Here is a 5,000-nt window from a genome sequence, read left to right on the forward strand (position 1 = left end):
ACAGATAGGTGATATTTTCTTCGACGCTAGCCTCTTTATACCCAAACAGGAGATAAATGAGGCAAAAGTAGAGGATAGAAGATTGAAAGGCATTCAATCATTCTCAAGGTTCTTAAGCTCTCACTCTTCCGCTCGCTCGCTCGCTTGCTCTCTCTCTCTCTCTCTCTCTCTCTCTCTCTCTCTCTCTCTCTCTCTCTCTCTCTCTCTCTCTCTCTCTCTCTCTCTCTCTCTCCCTCTTGCTATCTCTCTCTCTAAAGCATGAGAAATAAGTAATTATAGCGATTTTTTGCGTGTGTGAAACTGAAACAAAGTAAAAATAATATTATTCTTTGCTATCAAGAGGATTATATAAGGCTAAGCAGTCCACGCGGCTTTAACCACAACAAAACCATTAAACTGACCACCTGGCTGAACATCGCGACCATCTGTGCCCAAGAGGTTCTTTTAAAGATGAATAAGATCTGTCGTTGACCAGAATTTTTTTTTTTTTTTTTTTCTGCTTCTCTTCGTCGTTCCCCACATCTTGGTAACGATGTTTGAGAGTTTGTTTCTTATTAATCTTTATTTTCTTTTCATTTTTTCAATACTTCTCTTTATTTCATTTTCATTTCGTTTTTACAATACTTCTTTGTAATTGTGTGCTTTTTTTTTTGCTAATATTTCTACTCCTCAAATCACAACATTATTTTCTTTCTCTTTTTTATGTTGTGTCTATCTATATGAAATTTCTATTACCCAATTGACAGCTATGGAAGACGGAGGATAAGGAAGAAACAAATAAAGGAGAAGTTCTGTGGATGTAGAAAGGTAGAGGAACAAGAGGATCGTAGAGAGAGGATTAACAGAGGATTGGGCCAGTAGGAAGAAGAGTAGGCGGAGGAAGAGGAGGTAAAGGAAGAGGAATAAGAGTTGATGGTAAGGATAAATCAGCAAAAGAAAGGTAGTGTGTGGACAAATTGAAGGAGGAGTGATTAGTAGATTTGATGGTAAATAGAATGAGAGACACAGAAAGAGGAAGAAGTAAGTTTGTGAAAAAGAAGAATTAAGGTATGAGAAGGGATAAAGAGGCGAGAGGAAGAGGCAAAATGGAGACTAGGACATTAATCAACTGAATGTTGAGGAGGCAGTAAGAATGTTACGTGCTCCTAATTCTTCTATATGTGTATGTGTGTACATGATATATGTATAATTATTTTGCCGATTGTTATGGGTGATTCAATGGTTCGAGGATGATGGAGCCCTTGTGTGTGTGTGTGTGTTATTCACCATGGTCTTGGATTGCGTGTTGGACTCGTGATAGACAGCTATTTCCCTCCCGGAAGAGAGCTCAGAGCTCGTATGACCGATCTATGGGTAATGTTTTGACCTTGCAGGTACACACGCACACACAACTCCCCACCCACGAGAGTTGGAGTAACGACTCACGGCGCAGCGATACTGAAATCTTTTAGCCCTGGGCGAGATTCGAGCCCGGGCCTCCATAGTGGCAACCGGGAACTCTACCAACCGCGCTATCGAGTCGTGTGTGTGTGTGTGTGTGTGTGTGTGTGTGTGTGTGTGTGTGTGTGTGTGTGTGTGTGTGTGTGTGTGTGTGTGTGTGTGTGTGTGTGTGTGTGTGTGTGTGTGTGTTTGTGTGTGTGTTTTATAGCTGCTGACTCTTTGTGTTTCTTTTATTTGCATCAAACCAAACAAATGTTCTGAGGTGAGGTTTTGAATGGTTGTGCCATCTTCCATCTCCTAACAAGACTAAGAATTGACGTAAAGAAAAGTCGTATTGGAATGATGGGTCTTCGAATGGAGGGAAAAGGATAACGCAGAGGAGAAGAGAGAAAGAGAGAGGGGAATGAACAGAAGAAGAGAATAAAAGAAATAAAAAAAAAGAGAAAAGGGGAATAGACAAAATAAAGAATAGAGAAGGAGGAGGAAGATTTTCTCTCAATTATAGGAGGAAAAAATGGATAAAGAGAGACGAAGGGATAGGAGAAGCTAAAGAGTAACAAAGAGGAAGGAAGAAAAAGAGGTATATGAAACAAGATCTTGGGAAGAAGAGATATGCAGGCATACAGACAGAGAAAGACAAATGAGAAAATGGGAAAGTAGAAACCGAAGAGGAAAACGAAGATGGGAAGGAGGAAAAAGAGAAATATGAAACAAAACATTGGGAAAAGGAGGTAAATGGGTGTACGTACAAGGAATAAGAGAATTAGACAAAAAGGGGGGGAGACCTTGGGGGGGGAGACCTTGGGGGGGAGACCTTGGAGGGGGGAGATGGAGAGAACCAGGCGTGTGGGGAGAAAATAAGACTCGACTGGGAGGGTGGGGAGAGGGCGGGGGGGGTAAGGAGAAGCGTGGAGGAGACAGGAGTGGAGGTGGGGGAGAGGGAAAGGGGGGAGGGGGAGGGGAGGAGAGGGGAGGGGAGGGGAGGGGTGGGGGAAGGGTAGGTAAGGGCCAGATTCAGAGGTTGAGGGCTTGTAAACAAGAGGGGAGGTCTAAGGGTCAGGGTATAGGAAAGGGAAGTCGAGGAGAGGAGGGGGGGTTAGGGGAGGCAGGGAGAAGGAGCAAATAAGAGGAAGGTAGCGGGAGGGAGAGAAAATATGGGGTAAGAGAGGAGGGAAGAGAAATGGAGAAGGGGAAGTGGGAGAGAGAGGAGAGGAAGATGTGGAGAGGAGAGTAGGGAGGAGGGCATGAAGAAGAATGAGGATAAGGGAGTAAACATGTAAACCGAGAGAGGAGGATCTGAAGAAGAAGAAAAAGAAGAAGAAGAAGAAGAAGAAGAAGAAGAAGAAGAAGAAGAAGAAGAAGAAGAAGAAGAAGAAGAAGAAGAAGAAGAAGAAGAAGAAGAAGAAGAAGAAGAAGAAGAAGAAGAAGAAGAAGAAGAAGAAGAAGAAGAAGAAGAAGAAGAAGAACAACAACAACAACAACAACAACAACAACAAGAACAAGAACAAGAACAAGAACAAGAACAAGAACAAGAAGAACGAGAAGAACAAGAAGAACAAGAAGAACAAGAAGAACAAGAACAAGAAGAACGAGAAGAACAAGAAGAACAAGAAGAACAAGAATAACAAGAAGAAGAATAACAAGAAGAAGAATAACAAGAAGAAGAAGAAGAAGAAGAAGAAGAAGAAGAAGAAGAAGAAGAAGAAGAAGAAGAAGAAGAAGAAGAAGAAGAAGAAGAAGAAGAAGAAGAAGAAGAAGAAGAAGAAGAAGAAGAAGAAGAAGAAGAAGAAGAAGAAGAAGAAGAAGAAAAAGAAGAAGAAGAAGAAGAAGAAGAATGGGAAGGGGAGTAGAGGTGAGAAAAGAAGGGAAGAAAGGGAGGGAATGGGGAGTGGAGAAGAATACCAAAGGAAAGTGAAGGAAGAGAACAAGGAGAGTGAAGTGGGGAGGGGGAAAGGATTTAGTGTATGGGAAGTGAGGGGAGGTGAAGGAAGAGGAAGAAAAAGGATGGAAATGGAGGGAGGGGGGGCGAGGGAGGAGTGAGTAGAGGAGAGTTGAGACAAAAAAGAAAATAGGAGACAAGAGATTGCGAAAAAAGAGATAAGCGTAAAGAGGAATGAAAACGAAAGAAGTTGATTGAAGAGTTGATAATGAGTTGAGAGAGACGAAGTTGATTGAAGAGGTGACAATGAGTTGAGAGAGACAACAAAAGAAGGAGAAACGAGAAAAAGAAGGAATATTGCGAAGAGAATTGGCAGATAGATGAGAAAAGAAAACGGAATAGGAACGGAAGAATGACGATGGCGATGGAGCAAGACAAGAGAAAAAGGAGGATGAAAAATAGAAAATAGAGTGGTGGTAGAAAAGAAGGAAATGAATGCAAATAGAGAAAACAAAAGAGGACTCCAAAAAGAAGAGAAATGAATAAATGAAAGGAAAGAGTTAAAAGAGGAGAGAGAAAAATGGGTTGTTTGGAGTTATGGGCATAAGAACGAATGATATTGAAAGTATAACAGAGGATACTTAATCAATGTTGAGGGCAATTGGAGTAAACGTGAGGAGGATTTTAAGGATGAAGAAAAAATACTTTCATTGATCACCTGATTAGAATCGCCTGCTATAAACTAAAATTAAATTTTGAAAAGTTGCCAGTGTTCCTTCAGATTGAAATTTTAGAAGAAGTTTTATTCCAGGACCTCAATGGAGCAGTACAATCTTGAGGGAAAAAAAATAACTAGGAAATTTAGTTAGAACGTAATAATCTATGAAAACATCATTAAGAACTAGTGTACGTGCGTCCGCAAAATAGAGGGAGGGGATGGGAGGAGGAGAGGAGGGGGATGAGTGGGAGGAGGATAATGAAGAAGAGGTGGAGGAGGAGGTTTTTACATATAAAAGAGAGGAGGGGGAAAAGGGGGAGGAGGAGGAGGAGGAGGAAGAAGAAAAGGAAACGGGGAGTGAAGAGGAATGATGGAAGAGGAGGAATGGGGAGAAGAGGAGGAAGAAGGGAAAGGGGATGAAAAGGTACAAGACTTTAGATTGAAAGTTCAGAAATGAAGATCAAAGTAAAAGGTGTGGCTGCGGTCGAAGCCGTCGCTCGGAGAACCAGGATAAGCGGCCATCACCACTAACCACCGGGGATCGAACCTATGTCCTTATAGTTATCAAAAGAGTTTGACTAGACGACCCACTCTTAAGCTTAGGTAAGGTTTGGGGCCCCCTTTCTTAGAGGGATTAACAAATAGGACTCAGTAACCATGTGGTGAGCGTTGAAACTATTGTTTGTGTTAAGAAAAGTTGAGAAAGCTCCATGGATGTGAATGATAGGTGGTAATGGACAAGGAACTCCTAGCGTAGGCCTTATGGTCTCTTGCAGTCTCCTTCATTATTATGTGTTTTTTTTTCTCTTTCAAAACATGGGCAACACATCGAGAGGGCCTATACTTCGTCGAGAGTGGACACTAAAGAACGTAAAGTGAGAGAGGAGGGAGGGTTCCCCTGTTTTTCGGGGTCTTCAAAAGGGGAACCACTTAAATTGTTGGGACGAAGAGCTGGAGTCACTA

The sequence above is a fragment of the Oratosquilla oratoria genome, chromosome 42 (assembly GCF_046742065.1).
Source record: "Oratosquilla oratoria isolate Oo_2021 chromosome 42, ASM4674206v1, whole genome shotgun sequence".
Classification (NCBI taxonomy): domain Eukaryota; kingdom Metazoa; phylum Arthropoda; class Malacostraca; order Stomatopoda; family Squillidae; genus Oratosquilla; species Oratosquilla oratoria.